The sequence below is a fragment of the Abrus precatorius genome, unplaced genomic scaffold, assembly GCF_003935025.1.
Source record: "Abrus precatorius isolate BTA unplaced genomic scaffold, Abrus_2018 Scaffold5, whole genome shotgun sequence".
Classification (NCBI taxonomy): domain Eukaryota; kingdom Viridiplantae; phylum Streptophyta; class Magnoliopsida; order Fabales; family Fabaceae; genus Abrus; species Abrus precatorius.
In genome coordinates this window covers 22174963-22198954 of record NW_020874395.1, presented here as the reverse complement: position 1 = coordinate 22198954, position 23992 = coordinate 22174963, and the positions used below count along the sequence as shown (strand labels likewise).

The 23992-nt window shown below is 36.4% G+C and overlaps 2 non-coding genes across 2 annotated transcripts; both read right to left on the bottom strand.

The window, feature by feature from the left end:
- Positions 1-11959: 11959 nt before the first annotated feature.
- LOC113868288 lies at positions 11960-12066 on the bottom strand. The gene has a single exon (XR_003505309.1). It is a non-coding gene; the product is annotated as a small nucleolar RNA R71 (small nucleolar RNA).
- A 9335-nt stretch (positions 12067-21401) lies between these two features.
- On the bottom strand, positions 21402-21508 carry LOC113868287. Its single transcript, XR_003505308.1, has one exon. It is a non-coding gene; the product is annotated as a small nucleolar RNA R71 (small nucleolar RNA).
- Between the last annotated feature and the right edge of the window lie 2484 nt (positions 21509-23992).

Genomic DNA, 23992 nt, shown 5'->3' with positions numbered 1-23992 from the left:
CAATGGGTGCTGTGTTAGGACAGAGAAAAGATAGGAAATTACATGCTATCTATTATTCAAGCAAAGTGTTAAATCCTGCACAAGTGAATTACACAACAACAGAAAAAGAACTTTTAGCTGTTGTATATGCTTTTGATAAGTTCAGATCATATTTAATGGGTTCGAAAGTGATTGTATACACTGATCATGCTGCTTTTAAATATCTTTTGACAAAACAGGATGCAAAGCCCAGATTATTAAGATGGATTCTACTCCTCCAAGAATTTGAGTTAGAGATCAAAGACAAGAAAGGGAAAGAAAATAGTGTTGTTGACCACCTATCCAGATTACCTTTGGAGAGTTCAATCACCGAATCATTGGAAATAAATGAAGAATTTCCAGATGAAAAGCTGTTTGCAGTGGAAAACATGCCTTGGTTTGCTGACATTGCAAATTTTAAAGCCACTCAATTCATTCCAAAGAGGTTTACTTGGCAGCAAAAGAAGAAGTTCTTACATGACAGCAAATTCTATGTGTGGGAAGACCCATACCTGTTCAAAATTGGAGTAGATGGGTTACTTAGAAGGTGCATTCCACAAAGTGAGCAAGCTGAGATACTATGGCATTGTCACAATTCAGAATATGGAGGCCACCATGTAAGTTCAAGGACTGCTGCAAAAGTTTTGCAAGCAGGTTTCTTTTGGCCTACACTCTTCAAAGATGCCAAGAGGTATGTGGAAAACTGTGATAAATGTCAAAGAACTGGATATATCTCAAGAAGACATGAGCTGCCATTAACCAACATCCTAGAGGTGGAACTATTTGATGTATGGGAGATTGATTTCATGGGACCGTTTCCCCCATCATTTTCACACGAATACATTCTAGTGGCAGTGGATTATGTGTCTAAATGGGTAGAAGCAATTCCCACCAGATCAAATGATGCAAAGGTAGTGATTTCTTTTATAAGAAAGAACATTTTTTCAAGATTTGGTGTGCCTAGAGTGCTAATAAGTGATGGAGGTACTCACTTCTGCAACAAGTATCTTGAAGCTGTATTAATAAAATATGGTGTGAAGCATAAAGTTGCTACTCCATACCATCCACAAACAAGTGGACAAGTGGAGGTTTCAAATAGAGATATCAAGCAAATTCTAGAGAAAGTAGTGAACAGCTCAAGGAAGGATTGGTCAAAAAGGCTGGATGATTCATTGTGGGCATATAGAACTGCTTTTAAAACTCCAATTGGTATGTCTCCATATCAGTTAGTATTTGGAAAGGCCTCTCACCTACCTCTAGAGCTGAAACATAGAGCATATTGGACTACAAAATGGCTTAACTTCGATCTGTCAAGTGCTGGAAGGAAAAAAGTTCTGCAGCTGCATGAATTGGAGGAATTCAGACATCAAGCTTATGAGAATGCAAAGTTGTACAAAGAAAGAACTAAGAGAATCCATGACAAGTTCATTCTGCAAAAAGATTTTAGACCTGGCCAGCAAGTGCTGCTATTCAATTCAAGATTAAAATTATTTCTAGGGAAACTGAAATCTAGATGGTCTGGACCATTTTTAACAAAGGAGACTTCTCCCTTTGGAGCAATTCTTATAGAAGATTAGAAAATAGGGAGGGAATTCAAGGTCAATGGCCAAAGATTGAAGATCTATCATGGTGAAGAGTTTGCAAGAAACATATCATGCTTGAAATTGGTTCCTCTTGAGTGAGGAACAACTAATGTCAAGCTAGTGACATTAAAGAAGCTCTGTGAGAGGCAACTCACATTTCTAACTTTCTATAGTATTTTTAGAATTCTACATATTAATGTTCTGTAAATTTCTGATATTCTGCAAAAATTCTGCACAAATACTGCAGAATCTGAATTTCTGAGGTGCATTTGGATGCTTAATTTGAGAATTGATGAGGTGAATGTGTAGTTAAGAGTTTAAGATTCTGCATAATCTGATTTTACCAATTTCTGGAAGTTTCTGCATAATGTATGTGAATATTCTGCTGAATCTGATTTTCTGAGGCACAATTGGGATACTTGAATTAAGATTCAATGTTTAGAGTGTGTATTTGATGGATTCGAAAGTGAAAATTAAATTTATTGAGGTTTTAGAGGTATTTGATTAATGAGAGGAGTCACTATTTTGCAGAAAAAGAGCTACGCAGAGAGTTCAGTTTGGAGGATCCATGCTGGAACAATCACTTTTTCTGATAAAAGTGATCACGTAGAGACAGATGGGAAAACTAGCTCTCTGGATTGTTCCCTTTTATTGGCAAAAGTGACTACGCACAGGTAAGTAAACTTCCAATATTTCTGCGTTAGTACTTTTATTGAAAAAAGTTATCACTTTTGCTGAGCAAAGTGATAACGCGCGCCTCACTCTGAAAAATCCACTCTCTGGAACATTCACTCTTACGAATAATAGTGATTACATTGGGAACAATTAATTTTACAACGTTCATTTTTGTTTAAAAAAAATTGTCACGTGCCCAGCGTAACCATATATAATCCTTAACCTGAGCACGCACACACACTTTTCATGCTTAAAACTTCATCTCTTTCCTAAGTTTTCTCTGCAAATCTCACTCTCTATGTGTGTCGACCTAGAATCAACCAGCATTTCTCATTCAATACTACATCTTCCTGCAAGGTACACTTACTCTCATCCCTCTGTAACTGTAGTTAGGGTTTTCTGCGTTTGAATTTTTTGGAAAAATGTGGAACGGGGTACTGAGGCACTGTAGGAACAATACACTGAAGAAGTCTTCCCTGTCATTTATTGTGCATTTGAATCTGCATTGTACATATTTGAATAAAATTTCTGCAGAAATTGGGATGACCTAAAAAGACTTCAGTAAAAATGTTTGAACTAAAACTGTTGAATGAGATTAACTCCAACCATACACTGCATGTAATACAATTGAATGTTTGGAAAATACCAGGACAATCAATTCTGCATTACTTTGATAGAATAACTTTTTGCTGAGAATGATTGGGTTGTAAAATGTTTGAAAATTGGTTAAAACTTGAAAATATTGCTCTGCGCTACCCTAATTCTTTATGACAGTGAAAACATCATGAATTTCCAAATTAGGAGTATCCAAATTTCTCTGAATGTGATGGATTAATGTTGTGCATCTATACTGTGCATCTGTATAATACATGTTCTAACAACAGACTTGAATTCACACTCTGAGGCTATTTGGTTCAAAATAGAATGGATAATACTTCAAATAGCTGTTCTCTATCATGTATGTTAGTTTGATGGGATAGTTGAAATCACATTGCACTATATGAACCAAATCTCTACAGAATCTGAACTGATAGCAACAGAATTTTCTGAAACTGTGGAATTGGAAATTAGTATGCATAACTGTGCTGAAATTGAGTTAGACATTAAATTGGGAATATCTGAAGTGCATACTTGATTGCAAAATAAATACAACCTGTTAATTTTTGCTGACAGTACAGAATTGTTTTGAAAATCTGGTCAAGACATGTAATAATCTTTCTGCGTTACCCTGATATTTTATAAGAGTGTGCACTCTAAAATTCTACTGTTAAATTTTGCATGTTTTGACTAAGTTGTGCAATTGGGTGTTGGTATTTGAATGTGAATGATATTATTAGCAGATTGCATGATGTGAAGTATTAGAAAATTTAAATTTCTGCAAACTGCTTGATTGCACTTTCTGCAGTATAGGATTATTCTATGGTTCTAAAATTTTAAACTGACAATTACTCCTTTCTTGCAGAAAATTACAAAATGGTTAGGACCGCATTCAATACACCTGTAGGTCCTCCTAAGAAGAAGCAAGCTGCATCTTCTACCACTCCTAAGAAGAAGCGAGTTGCATCTTCCACAACTCCAACAAGAAGATCCAGCTGAAATCTCCAAGCTGCAACATCAAAGAGGACCAGAACTGATGGTGTCTCAAGTTCCTCACCTATTCAGATCACTGAACCCTCACCTTCTCCCTCACCTCAGACAAGGTCCTCTGCACTTGCATCTGAACCTTCACCTTCTCCACCACCTCAGACACGATCTCCTGCACCTTCACCTTCACCATCACCTCCACCAAGAACAGCTGCACCCTCAGGATCTTCACCACCTGCCACACATGATCCAAGATTCAGAAGTTTGGCTCATGAAAACTTTTTCAGAGCCAATATTCTAAGAAGAAAAATTGTTCCTGACAGAGCATTCCAAATAGCTGGGAACAATTACCCTGAATTCAAGGAGGAAATCCAGAGAAGAGGCTGGGAATTCTTCTGTGCAATAACTGGCTTGGGTTGGAGGGAAATCACTCAGGAATTCTATGCCAATGCCATGAGGTTTAAAGGAAAAGGAATCCCTAAGTTCAGTTCCATGGTCAAGGGCATGAGAATTGACTTCTCACCAGCAAACATCAACAGGGTGCTAGAAATTAATTCTGCATAACATGCTGCACAACTGGACTTCAAAACATTTAAGGAAAGTCCAGATATTGATTTTGTGCAAATTCTGGAAAGGATTGGAAAACCAGGCACCACATGGGAGCTTAACTAGTCTAAGAAGCCAAAGCACATTGTCACCGAAAATCTTCTGTCGTTTGCCAAAGTATGGAGCATGTTTATCTTAAATTCTTTCATGCCTGTCAAACATAGCTCCATACTAGCTGTCAAGAGGGCTGCTCTACTTTTTGCCATAGTCTCCGACATCTACATAGATGTGGGAGAAGTAATAAGTGAATGCATTTTGGGAATACTGAAGACAAAAAGGGATTCATTAGCCTTCCCTTCAGTAATTACATTACTTTGTGAAGACGCAGGAATAGAGTTTGGCGATTACCAAGAGAAAATCAGAGCTGCACCATCCATTTTTGCAGCTCTGATAAAAGAGACTTATGCAACTGTTTCCTGCACCTCTGCAGCCCCAATTCCTTCACAATTCAAGAAAGAGAAACCGATGATGATGAAGGACACTCTGAAGCAGCTAGCTGAAGGGCAGAATCAATTGGCTGAAAGGCAGACTGAGCTGCACAATAGCCTCAAAGCTGGAGTTATGTTAATGGAATGTATTATGCTGAATATTGGTCAGAAATTGGGAATGACCAAAGATGAAATGTATCATACTCCAGACTTGGCAGAGAATGCCCAGTGCCTTCGTTCTTCTGTTTTCAAGAATATGCCAATATACAGAACCCACTTTCCTCAGCCACCATTTGAAGAGGTAGTGGAAGAAGAAGAAGAAGAAGAAGATTCTGAAGAGGAAAGCTCAGAGGAAGAAGATGCAGCAGAAGACTAGTTTACGAATTTATTTTCTGTTATTAGGAGTTTGTAAATTTCTGGTAGTTTTAACCTTTTTGGGTTGTAATTACTATTTGGTACAATTTGGGTTAAAATTCACATACTTGTTCTGCATTTATATTAGTTTCTAACTAATTACCTTTCTGTTGCTGCGAATTGATGGAATTCTAGTGTTTTTGTGCAGAGAATGTCACACACACAACACTCACACACATTGGATGGTGACACTTGCACAAGCTGCCATGAAAGGGGGGTTCATTCTCTACCTCTTATTCATGTGTTAGCCTCACATTACACTGAATTATTTTTTAAAAACACCAAAATACTAGAATAAATAATAAACTACTGGCTGTGAAATCTATGTGAATTTCTTTTTAAGTTTTTTTTCCCATTCTCAAAATGAAATCACACTTGTATTTTCAAAATGAGGCAGTCTTGCCACTAGGTGCATATATTTCTGAAAAGTGCATTGTGTTTTCATTAATCCACATGATCACTTATAAATACCTAGTGAGATTTGAGCTGTCTAATTCTTTTTCTTGTGTGATTAATCATATTTGGCTGCATTCTCTAGAACTTGCCCCTGTTCTTAATTGAATATACATGTTACATTTTTCACCCACATGATAGAGGCCATGATTGATATCCTTAGTTAGCCTAAAATGCCTTCCCTTATGATTATTTGCCCTAGTTTACTCCTTTGAGCTTAATATTCCTTTTCTTGAATTACCTTCACTACAAGCCCTGCTGAAAAACCAATTTTACCATTCAATTAATCAGAGGCATAGTGAGTTTAATCAAGAATGAGCTTTAAAACTAAGTTTGGGGTAGCATCCATATTGTGTTGCTTGAGGACAAGCAAATTTATAAGTTTGGGGGTAGGGGAATAGCAAGCTATCTAAGTCTTAGTTCAAAAAGTCAGAAAGTAAGAATAAAAGTGCTGCAGAAAAATAAAGAAATTATGCAGCAAAACTGGCTGCAGGAAATTTTGAAAAGAAAAAAAAAATGAGTTCAAGAGAAAAAGAATTACAGCAAAATGCTGCAGAAAAAGAAAATTTGAACTCATGAAAGCAAGGAAAGAAAAATCAAAATGAAAAATCTGCTGCACAAAAACAAATTGTTTGTTGTAATATTGAGGAAGTTAGTGAGAAATGAGGCAAAACCAGGTTAGTTTTTCAGTCATTCACTCAAAATGCCTCTGATTTTTTTTGAAATTGCATTTGCTTCCTATTTTGTTCAGTATCTACCCTAACCTAAGCCCTGTTATAACTTGCAAAAAGCCCTCTAGATGTGTGATTAATTGTATTAAGCAGAGGAGATGGAGAAATTGGGCAAGCATATGGTAGAGTGTAGTTGAATTGATGATTCAGAGAGAAAACAGCAAATAAACACTGTTGAGTGATGAGAGAAACACTGTCTAGTGAGAAGTGATCATGCTTTTTAATGTTTCTCACATGAACTTGGCTGATATATATGAACTTAGATAGCAATTCTTGCTTAAAATTTGATGAATGCATTGTGATTGCAATGATGAGTAATTGGATGAACATCTTGATTGAAAATTTTGCCGAAAACACAAAATTGGAAATTGGAAAATCTGAGAAAAGCAGTTTGCTAATTGAATTTGAAAATGGAGGAACTTACCCATGGTTTAGTTTGATTTGCTTGAGGACAAGCAAAAATTCAAGTTTGGGGTAGTGATGAATCCATATTTTTACTGATATTTTAGCATAATTCTACCACATTTGATAAGAAAAATATATGAAGAAAGCAGAAAAACTCAGAAAAAGAGAATGAATTTAAGTTTTCTTTAAAATTGTAGTTATCTTAGCAATTGTGGAATTTTTGCTTAGGAATTAAGTTTTTAATCTTGTTTTTGAAGGAATAATTCGAGCAAGGTTCATGAAAATAGAGGCTTGATGACAAGGAAGAAGAAAGAAGCAAGTCTGGACTCCAAAAACACAAGACCAAGAAAGTGCAGACTGGGCGTGATCACTATTGTCAGTAAAAGTGATCACTCCAGAGTTCAAAGAAGAAGAAAGCCTGGGCGTTATCACTTTTATCAGTAAAAGTGAGCGTTCCAGAGAGGCAAATATCAGGAAAAGCTCTGCGTAACCACTATTATCAGCGAAAATGAACGTTCCAGAGAGCCTTCAACCTGGCGAGTTGCGCGTAATCACTTTTATTCATAAGATTGATCAGGCGCAATCACTTGAGCTCTGCGTAGTCACTTTTATCAGCAAGAGTGATAGTTCCAGAGAGCCTTCAATATCAGGAAAGTTGCGCGTTGACACTTTTTCTCATAAAAGTGTTAACGCGCAACCATAAACTTTCTGCGTGGCTACTATTTCTCATAAAAGTGATAATGCGCAAATTTGAGAAATTCTATAAATAACAGAAACGTGCAGATTTTTTGGAGTTCAGTTTTATTTATTGTTTTTCTGTTAAATTGTCGTTGAGAGAGATTGAGAGAGAAGATTGGGGTCATGTCTTGAATCTTCCACAAAGAGGAATTGGATTGAAGCTTCCGGCTATGGCTTCTTGGAGTTTTTCTTCTTCTTCTTCTTCTTTCTCTTTCTCTTCTCCCATGTCTGAGTAGTTTTCTTGTAGTTAGGGGTTTATGGAACTCGAATTGATGAATTAATTTGACTCTTGCTTTTGAATTTTGAGTTCTTGGATTAATTGAATTGTGAATTATGTTTTTCTTGCAATCTATGAATGGAAATTCGTTTGATTCATCTTAGAGGAATAATTACCAATGAAAGTTGGATTTGCTTCTCTGATCTGAGTTAACAATCAGAATTTGGGATTTCTTAGGAATAAGGAGACCTAATTCTGCAATCTTAAGGTTCTAAGTCTTAATGCAACTTGAAATTGAACTTCACCTAAGGGATTCGGGTGGTTTAGTTGCTTGTTAGGGTCAATGAGTTAAGGAATTAACCTTTGGCTATTGCTATGCGAAACTGATTGTCAATTAACCAAGTTCTTGAATGTTCAGAGGCATAATTGAATTAATACTGATATTCTTGTGAAGTAAATTCCTAACTATTCTTCATTCCTATCTCATCTTATTACATACTCTGTTTTTTTGCAAGTTCTTTGCTTTAATTACCTTGGTTACTGCTGTTATATGTTACAAATCTCATTCCAAAATTCGTATGGCTCAAATGGTTATAATTCTGTGAAGTGGTACTTGAAACCTAAATTCCCTATGGAGACGATATTCTGATCTTAAATTTATTCATCACTTGCTGCAATCCTAGTGCACTTGCTAGTGTTAGATTACGAACAACAACGCCCAACACATAACACTTAATTCATCATCTTTAAAGCTCAATTCCTCTACTTTCTTCATTTCAGTCTTCAACTTAAATATCTTTAGCTCAAGCTTCTGCACAGGAATTAAATCTTCTCAAGTCAATTTGTTCAGAATTGGAATAAAATCTGAAATTCTCAACTATTTACACAATTATGAATATTGACGCAATTTTTATGGTTTTTCCAAGTTTATTTAACACTTTACTACTTATTTATTAACAAAAACTATACTAAAAATATAGTAAAATGTGGATTTATCATAGATGATTGGAACTGGACTGAAAATTTGGCTAAGTGTCTGGTGCATGGTATTCTTGCTGCAGTGAAAAATGTATGCTGTAGTGAGAGGGCCTGGGGAGGAAGGTGTGAAACTGTCGCCTTCCCGCTGTAGCGAGAGATCCCTTGTTGTAGCAAGAGAGGGACAGTTTAGGGTGCATTTCTGGGTGCAATCTCGGTGTAGCGAGATTCTACAGAAACTAGGATACAGTTTTCTCTGAGATTTTTGCTATAGCGATAAGGGGCGTCACTGCAACAAGAGATATCTCGCTGTAGCGAGAGTCTCACGACCAGAGAGGTATTTGAAGGGGTTACAGTTTGGGAAATTCATTTCTCATTCCTCTCTTTAAAATCTCTTTGATTCTCTCGACCCAAAACCCTATTTCACCGATTAAATTGCTTCTAAAGTCGTTCGGGAGCTAACTTGAAGGTTGGATTCGTGTTGGGAAGCTTGGAGGTGAGTTGTTTCAATTTCTCATCTGCATTCTCTGTTCTCTTAGTTTCCCTTGGTTCTCATGGGATTCTTCCATGTGTTTAGGTCAAAATTCGTGTGGGAATCACTTCCTTGGGTTGAATTCATGTGTGGGTCTTCAATCCAAGGTAAGAGGGACTCTACCCTCTCTCATTGTGTGTGATATATGATGAATCCATATTTTTACTGATATTTTAGCATAATTCTAGCTCATTTAATAAGGAAAATATATGAAGAAAGCAGAAAAACTCAGAAAAAGAGAATGATTGAAAGTTTTAATTCAATTTGTAGTTATTTTCGCATTTGTAGAATTTATGCTTAGTTCTTAAGGAATTTATCTTGTTTTGAAGGAATAAGCTGAGTAAAAGTCATGGAAATGGAGAATCAATGGGAAGGAAGAGGAAGAATGGCAATGTTGGACTCCAAAATACAAGAATTATGGGTTGCAGCCTGGGCGTGATCACTATTGTTAGTGAAAGTGATCATTCCAGAGCCTAAAGGAGAAGAAGAGCCTGTGCGTAATAACTTTTATTTACAAGAGTGAGCGTTGCCAGTGTGCATTATCACTTTCGTCAACGAAAGTGAGCGTTCCAGAGAAGACTCCATTCCTAAGGAGCTGCGCGTTGTTACTTTCACCAATGAAAGTGAGCGTTCTAGAGGCACTTGTATCAGGACAGCTTGCGCGTGGTTACTATTACTCACGAAAGTGATCACGCGCAGCCCTTGACCTCCTGCGTTGCCACTATTATGAATAAAAGTGAATGTTCCAGAGAAGCCTTCAACTCTGCAAGTTGCGCGTGGTTACTCTTGCTCTTGAAAGTGAACACACGCACTACATAAAGCTTCTGCGTGGTTACTCTTGTGAAGAAAAGTGACAACGCGCAGAACTGAGGTTTCTATATATACATGATTGAAGCGCGAAACGAGGGATTCTGTTCATTTTTCAGTTCTTTTAGTTAGTTCCTGGTTAGAGGAAGTGAGAGAGAGGAGTGGGGATTCAGATCTTGGAGCTTCACGAAGAGGAATTGGAGTGGAGCAAGCTTCCATGGCGTTTCTGAGTTTCTTCTTTTCTTCTTCTCTTTCTTTTTCTTCTTCTGCTGCCATGGCTGTGTAATTCGTTCATAGTTAGGGATTGTAGATCTGAAATGAACATGTTGAATTGATTTGGATCTGGATTTCAAGCTTTGGAATAGATTGAGTGATTGATTCTGAACTTCACGTGTGAATTGAATGGAAATTTGATTAACTAAATCCAGAGGAACCTTTGTCAGTGGAAATTGAATTTGTTCTTCAGATCTGAACCAATCACCGAGATTTTAGTTTTCTTAGGAATAAGGAACTTTGATCTTGCAATCTTTTGGTTTCTTACACTTAAAGCAACATTGAATTGAATTAGATCTAAGGAATTAGATCTAAGGAATTAGAATGGTTTAATTGAATGTTAGGTTCACTGAGTTAAGGAATTAACCTCTGAACAGTATAAAGTGAAACTGATTGTCATTCTTTCCAATTGCTTGTTAATTCAGAACTTTATTGATTAAACATTGGAGTTTTGGTGAAGCAATTCCCAAGCTATGGTTTCTCCCTCTGTTATCACATAACTGTGTGTTCATTGTCTTGTTTTCTGCAAGTTCATTTTGCTTTTAATTTTTCCAGTTTGCTGCTGTTATATGTTAAAAATCTCATTCTAAAATTCGTATGGCTCAAATGGTTATAATTCTGTGAAGTGGTACTTGAAACCTAAATTTCCTGTGGAGACGATATTTGGATCTTAAATTTACTCATCACTTGCTGCAATCCTAGTGCGCTTGCTAGTATAGATTGCAAACAACAAGTTTTTGGCGCCGTTGCCGGGGAATTTGAGTTTCAATATCATTAGTAACATAAGAATAGCTAGATTGAGTATTTTGTTCTCTGAATTTCTGTAGTAGTAGTTTGTAGTTAGACATTTTGTCCATTCTGCATAATTCTGCAACTTTTAAACTTGTGTTTCAATTACTTTTACTGATATTTGCTGCATAATTTTCGTGGTGCAGTTCTGAATACTAACTTGTAGTCTACTTTTGCTTCATTTTGAATTGTATATGCGTGGCAAAAACAAAAACAAATCAACTCTAGTCTTTGATCCTGACATAGACATAACCTTAAGAAGATTGAGAAAAGAGTCTAGAGCAGAAAAAGCCATAGGGAGTGATAGTGAGTTAGAAGCTGTCCATTCTCCAGAATCTCAGAGTAATCCTAGAGTGAAAAGAACACCTACATCTTTGAGACAACTAAATTCAGAAATAGAGATGGCAGAACAAAATAGAATTAGAACATTAGGGGACTATGCAATTCCTAACATGCAAGGTTTTAACTCTTCTATAATCAAGCCAACTATTCAAGCCAACCATTTTGAGATTAAACCTGCCTTGTTACACTTAGTCCAACAAGATCAATTTTCTGGTGGAAATTCTGATGATCCTAACTTACATATTTCAAATTTTTTACAGCTATGTGACACCATAAGAATAAATGGGGTTAGTGAAGAAGCCATCAGACTGAGACTATTACCTTTTTCCTTGAGAGATAGAGCAAAATGCTGGTTTCTAACCAAGTAATTCCCTCCATCCAAAGCTGCTAAACTGAGAGGAGAAATTACATCCTTTGTTCAGCAAGATGGAGAATCATTGTATGAAGCTTGGGAAAGATACAAAGAACTGCTTAGAAGGTGTCCACATCATTGTATTCCAGATTGGATGCAATTGGAAACTTTTTATAATGGGATGAATGCAGTAACAAGAACAATGGTTGATGCTGCTGCTGGAGGTTCATTAAATACAAAGTCCTTGGAAGAAGCTCAGAGGATTATTGACATGATGGCATCTTCAATGTATCAGAATTCAAACTCAAGGAACCAAGGAAGAAACTCTGGTCATGAAGCTAAAGTTCTGAAAACTTTTCTTGCACAAAATCAGCTACAAAATCAATTGTTTTCAGAACAATTAGTTGCCTTAACACAACAAATCAACAATCTTCAAACAGGGAGTATGCCTACCAGTCAGCTAAGTTGTGATTTTTGTGGAGGGAACCATGCAAATGGTCAATGTGAGGCATCCACAAGTGAACCACAAGAGCAAGTGAATTATATGAATAATTTTCAGAGACAACAGCCATCATATCCCCCTGGATTTCAATTTTCAAATAATAGAACTCAGCAGTATTCTAATTGGAATAATCAATATTCTGCTGCAAAGAATTCTAATTCAAATTTGCCTTTTTCTAATGTAGGTCCAGCAACACAACAGCCTTATTTTCAGAGGAACTCATCCACTCAACCTCAAGGAAATTAGAAATTTTCTAGACCTATGAATGAGAGGTTGACTGAGATGGAAGAGACTATGCTGCAATTCATGAAGGTGACTCAAACAAGCTTCAAAAACCAAGAAGCTTCCATGAATAAACTAGAGACACAGATTGGACAATTAGCTGAACAATTATCCAGCAGGGATGAAGGAAGATTTCTAAGCAATACAGTAATCAATCCTAAAGAGCAATGTCAAGCCATAACTACAAGGAGTGGAGCTGTAGTTGCAAGCCCTAAACCAGCAGAAAAGAAAGTGAATGATGCAGCAGAAAGAAACATTGAACAAGATCTGCAACAAGGAAATTTTAAGCTATTGAAGAAAGACCATTCAGAAGAAAAAGAAAAAGTTCCCATGAATTCTGAAAGGAAAACCAAAAAGCAACTCTTTGAAGAAGCTTGTAAGCCAATAGACCCAGAAAAATACAAGAGGCTGCCTTATCCTCAAAGAGTCCAAAATCCTAAACAAGAGGAACAATTTGAAAGGTTTATGAATGTCTTTAAGAAATTACAAATTGACATTCCTTTTGCAGAAGCTTTGGAGCAAATGCCTTCATATGCAAAGTTCATGAAAGAACTACTTTCCAGAAAAAGGAAGCTAGAGCATGACAAAATAGTACCTTTGACAGAGGAGTGCAGTGCCATTCTTAAGAGAAAGCTTCCTCAAAAGTTGAAAGATCCTGGATCATTTAGCATTCCTTGTGAAATAGGAAACTGCACTGTGGGAAGAGCATTGTGTGACTTGGGAGCAAGCATAAATCTGATGCCATTAGCTGTTCTACAAAAACTTGGCATAGAGGAAGTGAAGCCTACCAACATTACACTGCAGCTAGCTGATAGATCATACACTTATCCATATGGAGTTGTTGAAGATTTATTAGTTAAAGTTGACAAGTTCATTTTTCCTGCAGATTTTGTGATTCTGGACATGGAAGTGGATTCTAACATTCCTTTGATCCTAGGGAGGCCATTTCTTGCAACCGGAAGAGCTTTAATAGATGTGCAAAAAGGTGAACTTATGCTTCGAGTTCAAGATGAGAAGGTAATATTTAATGTGTTTGAAGCTTTAAAATATCCAGTTGAAGATAATACATGTATGAAGGCAGATATACTGGATGCTTTTATTACACAACACCATATGAAAGAATTTGATGAAACTGCTGTGTTAGAAGAGATAATATCTGCAGGGAATGACAAATCTGAAACTCTGAATGAAGAAGATATCATGGAAGTGCAGCAGCAACTAGAAGCTCTCCCAATTCAAAAACCTGCAGAAAATTTAGTGAAAGAAGAGCTGAAAAAGGATGATAAAGAAGAGGAAAGGCAAAGGCTAGAACTGAAACAACTCCCTTCACACCTACGGTATGCATTTCTGGATGAGAAACATGAAAATCCAGTCATCATCAACAATGAACTTAAGGAAGAACAAGAGGAAAAATTGCTCAGAATTTTGCGAGAACACAAAGCTGCAATTGGCTGGAGTATTGCAGATTTGAAAGGTATAAATCCCTCATTTTGTATGCACAGAATTTTATTTGAAGAGAATTTTAAACCTGTTGTGCAGCCACAAAGGAGGTTAAACCCAGCCATGAAAGAGGTAGTTAAAAAAGAGGTCATAAAGCTGCTAGATGCAGGAATAATATACTAAATTTCTGACAGCAATTGGGTAAGTCCAGTCCAAGTTGTTCCAAAGAAAGGTGGTATGACTGTTGTACCTAATGAAAAGAATGAAGTTGTCCCTACTAGGACTGTGACTGGATGGAGAATGTGCATAGATTATAGAAAATTAAATGATGCAACCAGAAAAGACCATTTCCCACTACTATTTGCAGATCAAATGTTAGAAAGACTTGCTGGACATTCATTTTATTGTTTTCTTGATGGGTATTCAGGATATAATCAAATAGCTATAGATCCTTTAGATCAAGAGAAAACTGCATTTACACGTCCATTTGGAGTCTTTGCATATAGGAGAATGCCATTTGGATTGTGTAATGCCCCTGCCACTTTCCAAAGATGCATGCTTTCTATTTTTTCTGATTTGGTATAAAACATCATAGAAGTGTTCATGGACGATTTATCTGTTTTTGGTGATTCTTTTGATGATTGTTTAGCTAATCTATCCACTGTTTTGCAGAGATGTCAAGATACTAACCTTGTGTTAAATTGGGAGAAGTGCCATTTCATGGTACAAGAAGGCATTGTCCTTGGTCACAAAATTTCAGAGAAGGGAATGGAGGTGGACCAAGCTAAAATAGAAGTCATTAGTAAATTGCCTCCACCTGTCAATGTTAAGGGAGTTAGAAGCTTTTTAGGACATGCTGGTTTTTATAGAAGATTCATAAAAGATTTTTCCAAGATTGCTAAACCCTTGAGTAATTTACTTGTAAAAGATGCAGATTTCATATTTGATGATAATTGTTTGCATGCATTTTCTGTTTTAAAAGAGAAACTAATTTCTGCACCTATTCTTGCAAAACCAGATTGGAAATTACCTTTTGAACTCATGTGTGATGCAAGTGATAGTGCAGTGGGTGCTGTTTTAGGATAGAGGAAAGATAGGAAATTACATGCTATATATTATTCAAGCAAAGTGTTAAATCCTGCACAAGTGAATTACACAACAATAGAAAAAGAACTTTTAGCTGTTGTATATGCTTTTGATAAGTTTAGATCATATTTAATGGGTTCAAAAGTGATTGTATACACTGATCATGATGCTCTTAAATATCTCTTGACAAAAAAGGATGCAAAACCCAGATTATTAAGATGGATTCTACTCCTCCAAGAATTTGAGCTAGAAATCAAAGACAAGAAAGGGAAAGAAAACAGTGTTGCTGACCACTTGTCCAGACTTCCTTTGGAGAGTTTAACCACTGAATCATTGGAAATAAATGAAGAATTTCCAGATGAAAAGCTGTTTGCAGTGGAAAACATGCCTTGGTTTGCTGACATTGCAAATTTTAAAGCCACTCAATTCATTCCAAAGAGGTTTACTTGGCAGCAAAAGAAGAAGTTCTTACATGACAGCAAATTCTATGTTTGGGAAGACCCATACCTGTTCAAAATTGGAGTAGATGGGTTAATTAGAAGATGCATTCCACAAAGTGAGCAAGCTGAGATACTATGGCATTGTCACAATTCAGAATATGGAGGCCACCATGCAAGTTCAAGGACTGCTGCAAAAGTTTTGCAAGCAGGTTTCTTTTGGCCTACACTCTTCAAAGATGCCAAGAAGTATGTGGAAAACTGTGATAAATGTCAAAGAACTGGAAATATTTCAAGAAGACATGAGCTGCCATTAACCAACATCCTAGAAGTGGAACCATTTGATGTATGGGAGATTGATTTCATGGGACCATTTCCCCCATCATTCTCACACGAATACATTCTAGTTGCAGTGGATTATGTGTCTAAATGGGTAGAAGCAATTCCCACCAGATCAAATGATGCAAAGGTAGTGATTTCTTTTATATGAAAGAACATTTTTTCAAGATTTGGTGTGCCTAGAGTGCTGATAAGTGATGGAGGTACTCACTTCTGCAACAAGTATCTTGAAGCTGTATTAATGAAATATGGTGTGAAGCATAAGGTTGCTACTCCATACCATCCACAAACAAGTGGAGGTTTCAAATAGAGAGATCAAGCAAATTCTAGAGAAAGTAGTGAACAGTTCAAGGAAGGATTGGTCAAAGAAACTGGATGATTCACTGTGGGCATATAGAACTGCTTTTAAAACTCCAATTGGTATGTCTCCATATCAGCTAGTATTTGGAAAGGCCTGTCACTTACCTCTAGAGCTGGAGCACAGAGCATATTGGACTACCAAGTGGCTTAACTTTGATTTGTCAAGTGCTGGAAAGAAGAGAGTTTTACAGTTGCATGAATTGGAAGAATTCAAACAACAAGCTTATGAGAATGCAAAGTTGTACAAAGAAAGAACCAAGAGGATCCATGACAAATTTATTCTGCAAAAAGATTTCAGACCTGGCCAGCAAGTACTATTATTCAATTCAAGATTAAAATTGTTTCCAGGGAAATTGAAATCTAGATGGTCTGGACCGTTTTTAATCAAGGAAACTTCTCCCTTTGGAGCAATTCTTATAGAAGATTTGAAAATAGGGAGAGAATTCAAGGTCAATGGCCAAAGATTGAAGATCTATCATGGAGAGGAGTTTACAAGGAACATATCATGCATGAAATTGGTTTCTCTTGAGTGAGAAACATTTAATGTCAAGCTAATGACATTAAAGAAGCGCTTTGTGAGAGGCAACTCACATTTCTAACCCAATTTAAGTTTTCTGCATTATTTTTGAATTAACAGTATTCATAGAAGTCAAAGTCTGAACTTTTCATCTTGGTTACCTTGCTGAATCTGATGTTTGGAATAAATCTGGTGACTGAAACAAGAATGCAGATTGGAATTAATTAGAATGCTTAAAGTTCTTGTAAAGTCTGAATAATAGTTATCAAATTCTGCAAATTCTCTGCAAAATACAAAGTTCTGCATCATACTCATCATATTCTATAATTTTGATGCAAAAGGTAAATTTTGAAGCATGCTAAATCTGTCATTTGTAGCGAATCTGATAAATGCAATTGGACTTCATGCTATAATGTGTTATGGAAAATTCAGAATTGCATTATGAATATGTTAAGCAGAAATTCTGCAGAATTGAACTGTGATGTTTGTTGCATCTGTAATTTGGAGCAAAAATGATGAATGAATTGAGAGTTCATGATAGGAGTGTGTAATGTAAAAGTCAAAACTGCATAAGTAGGGAGTGAATACATGTTCTGCAGAAATTCTGCAGAATTCAGCCTTGGATGAATGTTGCATATGTAATTAAAGGTGAACATGATGAGGGAAGTAGGTATTTTATATGGTAAGTGTGTATTGGAATGATTATGATTTGTTAAGTGAGCCAATTAAAGTTTGGAGAACTTGGATTGATGAAAGGAATCACTCTTTTGCAGGAAAGCAATCACGCAGAGATGGAATTCTGAGATTTCCCCTCTGGAACAATCACTCTCGCTGATGAGAGTGATAACGCAGAAACTGACTAGGAAACACAGCTCTCTGGAACAATCACTCTCGCTGATGAGAGTGATAACGCAGAGGCAGATGGGAAAAACACACTCTCTGGATCACTTCCTTTCCTTGTCAAGAGTGACCACGTGCAGGTAAGTATGAAATATTTCTTAGCGCGTTACTCCTTTTAATGAAAAAAGTGACCACGCCCAAGCAAAAAGCTTGCGCGTTATCACTTTGCCCAGCAATAGTGATAACGCGCATTGCATTCAAAATTTTCAAGTTCTCTGGAACACTCACTCTGTTCGACAAGAGTGACAACGTAGAATTTTATTAACAAGGGAACGTTCACTTCTCACTTAAAAAGTGGGCACGTGCACATGCGTGACCCCAGACTCCATATAAAGGAACCACGCTCACATCCATTTAAACCTAAATCCCCATTCCCCTCTGAAATTCCTCTGACTTTCAGTCTTTCGTGAAGCAACCAGCAAGCAATTGCTCCTTCTTTTTCACTGTCATTCACATTTCTGAAGCTCAAGGTACGTTCTGTGCATTCTCTGAAATTGTATTTAGGGTTTTTCTTTGCTGCAACTCTGGAAAAATGTCAAAAATGGCAAGTGGGGAAATATCTTGAGTGTATTTGAATTAAGGAACTTTAAATACTGTGAATAGGTTTTCAAAGTCATTTAATCTCCTCTGTTAACATATTTACATCTGCATTATGCGAAAAAATCTGAACATGACTTTGAAAGAAATAGAAATACTCCAGTTGCCATCAACGAAAATACTCCTTGCATGTAATATTTGAATGTTGATGTCTGAACTGAGTTGTATGGAACGAATTACTGTTGTATATTGCACTGCCTGATTGTACAGATAGCATACTGATAGTCCTGCATTAAACTGATCTTTAGTCTTTGATGATAAGGAATGAGTGCACTGTCCTAATTGTATGTGATTCAAAGAAATAATAGGCAATATTCTGGATGAATTTTACTGTCAGAAGAAAAATTCTTTTAGGAACCATTAGTAGTTGAAATTTGGTTGAAAATTGTGATTCTTTTTCTGCATTCTTGGTGAAATTGTGAACTCTAAGGGAACAAATTATGAAGGCCAGTTTAAAATCCCATGAATATGGTTTGATTAATTTTGTACCTAAGTTCTGGTATATCTGAAAAGTTAAGAGAGCATGTGATGAATCCATATTTTTACTGATATTTTAGCATAATTCTAGCTCATTTAATAAGGAAAATATATGAAGAAAGCAGGAAAAACTCAGAAAAAGAGAATGATTGAAAGTTTTAATTCAATTTGTAGTTATTTTCGCATTTGTAGAATTTATGCTTAGTTCTTAAGGAATTTATCTTGTTTTGAAGGAATAAGCTGAGCAAAAGTCATGGAAATGGATCATCAATGGAAAGGAAGAGGAAGAATGGCAATGTTGGACTCCAAAATACAAGAATGATGGGATGTAGGTTGGGCGTGATCACTATTGTTAGTGAAAGTGATCATTCCAGAGCCTAAATGAAAAGAGGAGCCTGTGCGTAATCACTTTTAGTTACAAGAGTGAGCGTTGCCAGTGTGCGTTATCACTTTCGCCAGCGAAAGTGAACGTTCCAGAGAAGACTCTATTCCTGAGGAGCTGTGCGTTATCACTCTCGCCAGCGAAAGTGAGCGTTCCAGAGGCACTTGTATCAGGACAGCTTGCGCGTGGTTACTATTACTCACGAAAGTGATCACGCGCAGCCCTTGACCTCCTGCGTTGCCACTATTCTGAATAAAAGTGAATGTTCCAGAGAAGCCTTCAACCCTGCAAGTTGCGCGTGGTTACTCTTGCTCTTGAAAGTGAACACGCGCACTACATAAAGCTTCTGCGTGGTTACTCTTGTGAAGAAAAGTGACAACACGCAGAAGTGGGGTTTCTATATATACATGATTGAAGCGCGAAAACCGGGATCGGTTGCTCATTTTCTGTTTTGTTAGTTAGAGTCTCGTTGAGAGAGAGTGGAGAGAAGACTGGGGTCGAAGCTTGAAGCTCCAAGAAGAGGGATCGGATTGGAGCTCGTGGCCATGGCTGCTTTGCATTCTTCTTCATCTTCTTCTTCTTCTTTCTCTGTTTTTGTTGCAATGTGTGCTTAATTTCCCATAGTTAGGGGTTTATGGAACTCGAATTGATGTATTGATTCGACTTTATCTTCTGAACTTTAAGTTCTTGGATTAATTGAGTTATTAATTCTGCTTTTCATGCAATCTCTGAATGGAAATTCATTTGATTAATCAAGAGGAATCTTTACCAATGGGAATTGGATTGTTTGCTCCGATCTGAATTGGCAACCAGAGTTTAGGGATTTCTTAGGGATAAGGAGACCTAATTCGGCAATCTTATAGTTCTAATTCTTAATGCAACCTGAAATTGAATCTCACCTAAGGGATTAGGGAGGTTTAGTGGATTGTAAGGGTCAATGAGTTAAGGAATTAACCTTTGGCTAGATATATGTGAAACTGATTGTCAATTATTCAATTGCTTGAATGTTCAGAGGATTTAATTGGATTGATATTGATATTCTTGTGAAGTAAATTCCTAACTATCCTTCCTTGCTATTTCATTTCATCACAAATCTTATACTCTGTTTCTCTGCAAGTTCTTTGCTTTAATTGCTTTGGTTTATTGCTGTTATATGTTACAAATCTCCTTCAAAAATTCGTATGGCTCAAATGGTTATAATTCTGTGAAGTGGTACTTGAAACCTAAATTCCCTGTGGAGACGATATTCTGATCTTAAATTTACTCATCACTTGCTGCAATCCTAGTGCACTTGCTAGTGTTAGATTGCGAACAACAAGTTTTTGGCGCCGTTGCCAGGGAAATTAGAGTTTCAATATCATTAGTAACATAAGAATAGCTAGATTGAGTATTTTGTTCTCTGAATTTCTATAGTAGTAGTCTGTAGTTAGACATTTTGTCCATTCTGCATAATTCTGCAACTTTTTAACTTGTGTTTCAATTACTTTTACTGATAATTACTGCATAATTTTCGTGGTGCAGTTCTGAATACTAACTTGTAGTTTACTTTTGCTTCATTTTGAATTGTATATGCGTGGCAAAAACAAAAACAAATCAACTCTAGTCTTTGATCCTGACATAGACATAACCTTAAGAAGATTGAGAAAAGAGTCTAGAGCAGAAAAAGCCATAGGGAGTGATAGTGAGTTAGAAGCTGTCCATTCTCCAGAATCTCAGAGTAATCCTAGAGTGAAAAGAACACCTACATCTTTGAGACAACTAAATTCAGAAATAGAGATGGCAGAACAGAACAGATTTAGAACATTAGGGGACTATGCTATTCCTAACATGCAAGGTTTTAACTCTTCTATAATCAGGCCAACTATTCAAGCCAACCATTTTGAGATTAAACCTGCTTTATTACACTTAGTCCAACAAGATCAGTTTTCTGGTGGAAATTTTGATGATCCTAACTTACATATTTCAAATTTTTTACAGCTATGTGACACCATAAGAATAAATGGGGTTAGTGAAGAAGCAATCAGACTGAGACTATTTCCTTTTTCCTTGAGAGATAGAGCAAAATGCTGGTTACAAGCTCAACCACAAGGAAGCATCACAACCTGGACAGAACTTGTGAATAAGTTTTTAACCAAGTACTTCCCTCCATCCAAAGCTGCTAAACTGAGAGGAGAAATTACATCCTTTGTTCAGCAAGATGGAGAATCATTGTATGAAGCTTGGGAAAGATACAAAGAACTGCTTAGAAGGTGTCCACATCATTGTATTCCAGATTGGATGCAATTGGAAACTTTTTATAATGGGATGAATGCAGTAACAAGAACAATGGTTGATGCTGCTGCTGGAGGTTCATTAAATACAAAGTCCTTGGAAGAAGCTCAGAGGATTATTGACATGATGGCATCTTCAATGTATCAGAATTCAAACTCAAGGAACCAAGGAAGAAACTCTGGTCATGAAGCTAAAGTTCTGAAAACTTTTCTTGCACAAAATCAGCTACAAAATCAAATGTTTTCAGAACAATTAGCTGCCTTAACACAACAAATCAACAATCTGCAAACAGGGAGTATGCCTACCAGTCAGCTAAGTTGTGATTTTTGTGGAGGAAACCATGCAAATGGTGCATGTGAGGCATCCACAAGTGAACCACAAGAACAAGTGAATTATATGAATAATTTTCGGAGACAACAACCATCATATCCCCCTGGATTTCAATTTTCAAATAATAGAACTCAGCAGTATTCTAATTGGAATAATCAATATTCTGCTGCAAAGAATTCTAATTCAAATTTGCCTTTTCCTAATGCAGGTCCAACAACACAACAGCCTTATTTTCAGAGGAATTCATCCACTCAACCTCAAGGAAATCAGAAATTTTCCAGACCTATGAATGAGAGGTTGACTGAGATGGAAGAAACTATGCTGCAATTCATGAAGGTAACTCAAACAAGCTTCAAAAACCAAGAAGCTTCCATGAAGAAACTAGAGACACAGATTGGACAATTAGCTGAACAATTATCCAGCAGGGATGAAGGAAGATTTCCAAGTAATACAGTAATCAATCCTAAAGAGCAATGTCAAGCCATAACTACAAGGAGTGGAGCTGTAGTTTCAAGCCCTAAACCAGCAGAAAAGAAAGTGAATGATGCAGTAGAAAGAAATATTGAACAAGATCTGCAACAAGGAAATTTTAAGCTATTGAAGAAAGACCATTCAGAAGAAAAAGAAAAAGTTCCCATGAATTCTGAAAGGAAAACCAAAAAGCAACTCTTTGAAGAAGCTTGTAAGCCAATAGACCCAGAAAAATACAAGAGGCTGCCTTATCCTCAAAGAGTCCAAAATCCTAAACAAGAGGAACAATTTGAAAGGTTTATGAATGTCTTTAAGAAATTACAAATTAACATTCCTTTTGCAGAAGCTTTGGAGCAAATGCCTTCATATGCAAAGTTCATGAAAGAACTACTTTCCAGAAAAAGGAAGCTAGAGCATGACAAAACAGTACCTTTGACAGAGGAGTGCAGTGCCATTCTCAAGAGAAAGCTTCCTCAAAAGTTGAAAGATCCTGGATCATTTAGCATTCCTTGTGAAATAGGAAACTGCACTGTGGGAAGAGCATTGTGTGACTTGGGAGCAAGCATAAATCTGATGCCATTAGCTGTTCTGCAGAAACTTGGAATAGAGGAAGTGAAGCCTACCAACATTACACTGCAGCTAGCTGATAGATCATACACTTATCCATATGGAGTTGTTGAAGATTTATTAGTTAAAGTTGATAAGTTCATTTTTCCTGCAGATTTTGTAATTCTGGACATGGAGGTGGATTCTAACATTCCTTTGATCTTAGGGAGGCCATTTCTTGCAACTGGAAGAGCTTTAATAGACGTGCAAAAAGGTGAACTTATGCTTCGAGTTCAAGATGAGAAGGTAATATTTAATGTGTTTTAAGCTTTAAAATATCCAGTTGAAGATAATACATGTATGAAGATAGATATACTGGATACTTTCATTACACAACACCATATGAAAGATTTTGATGAAATTGCTGTGTTAGAAGAGATAATATCTGCAGGGAATGACAAATCTGAAACTCTAAATGAAGAAGATATCATGGAAGTGCAGCAGCAACTAGACACTCGCAATTCTCAAAATATCACAAATTGCTAGTGTTCTTCTCAATAGGATGGGTGTGTTTCTCAATCTAGTTTGTGCATTTTCACTACAAGCATTGTTGGCATTCCTAATTTTAACATCCTAAGTAATTGAATGGGTGTGTTTCTCTAACCTAATTGAGAGGAGAGTGAAAAAGTTCCCCTTGGTGGGGATAGAGGTAGGTACAACTAATATTCCATATAAATTAAAATAAACAAAAACCATACTTAGTATTTAATTATCATGAAAAAGACAAAAAAAGTAATTCTTTTAATAGGAGAAATTTTATGTGATTGTGATTTGATAATCATAATATCAATGTATTACAATAACAAAAGTTAATTTTAGGAAAAAATTTATTCAATCATAACATGTAAAAAGAAAACAAGCAAGTTGACATTATTAGTTTACATGAAGACATGATGCTTTATCCATTGGTATGGTAAATAAGAGTACATGAAATAAGGAAGTATGAATCCAAAATGATCAAAACAGAAACATAGAGCAATAATAATTTTGGTTTTCGTAGTTAAGAACTCTCAAAATTCAACAAATAAACATAGAATTAGTTAATATACTTAACTGAATAGTACCAATAATTA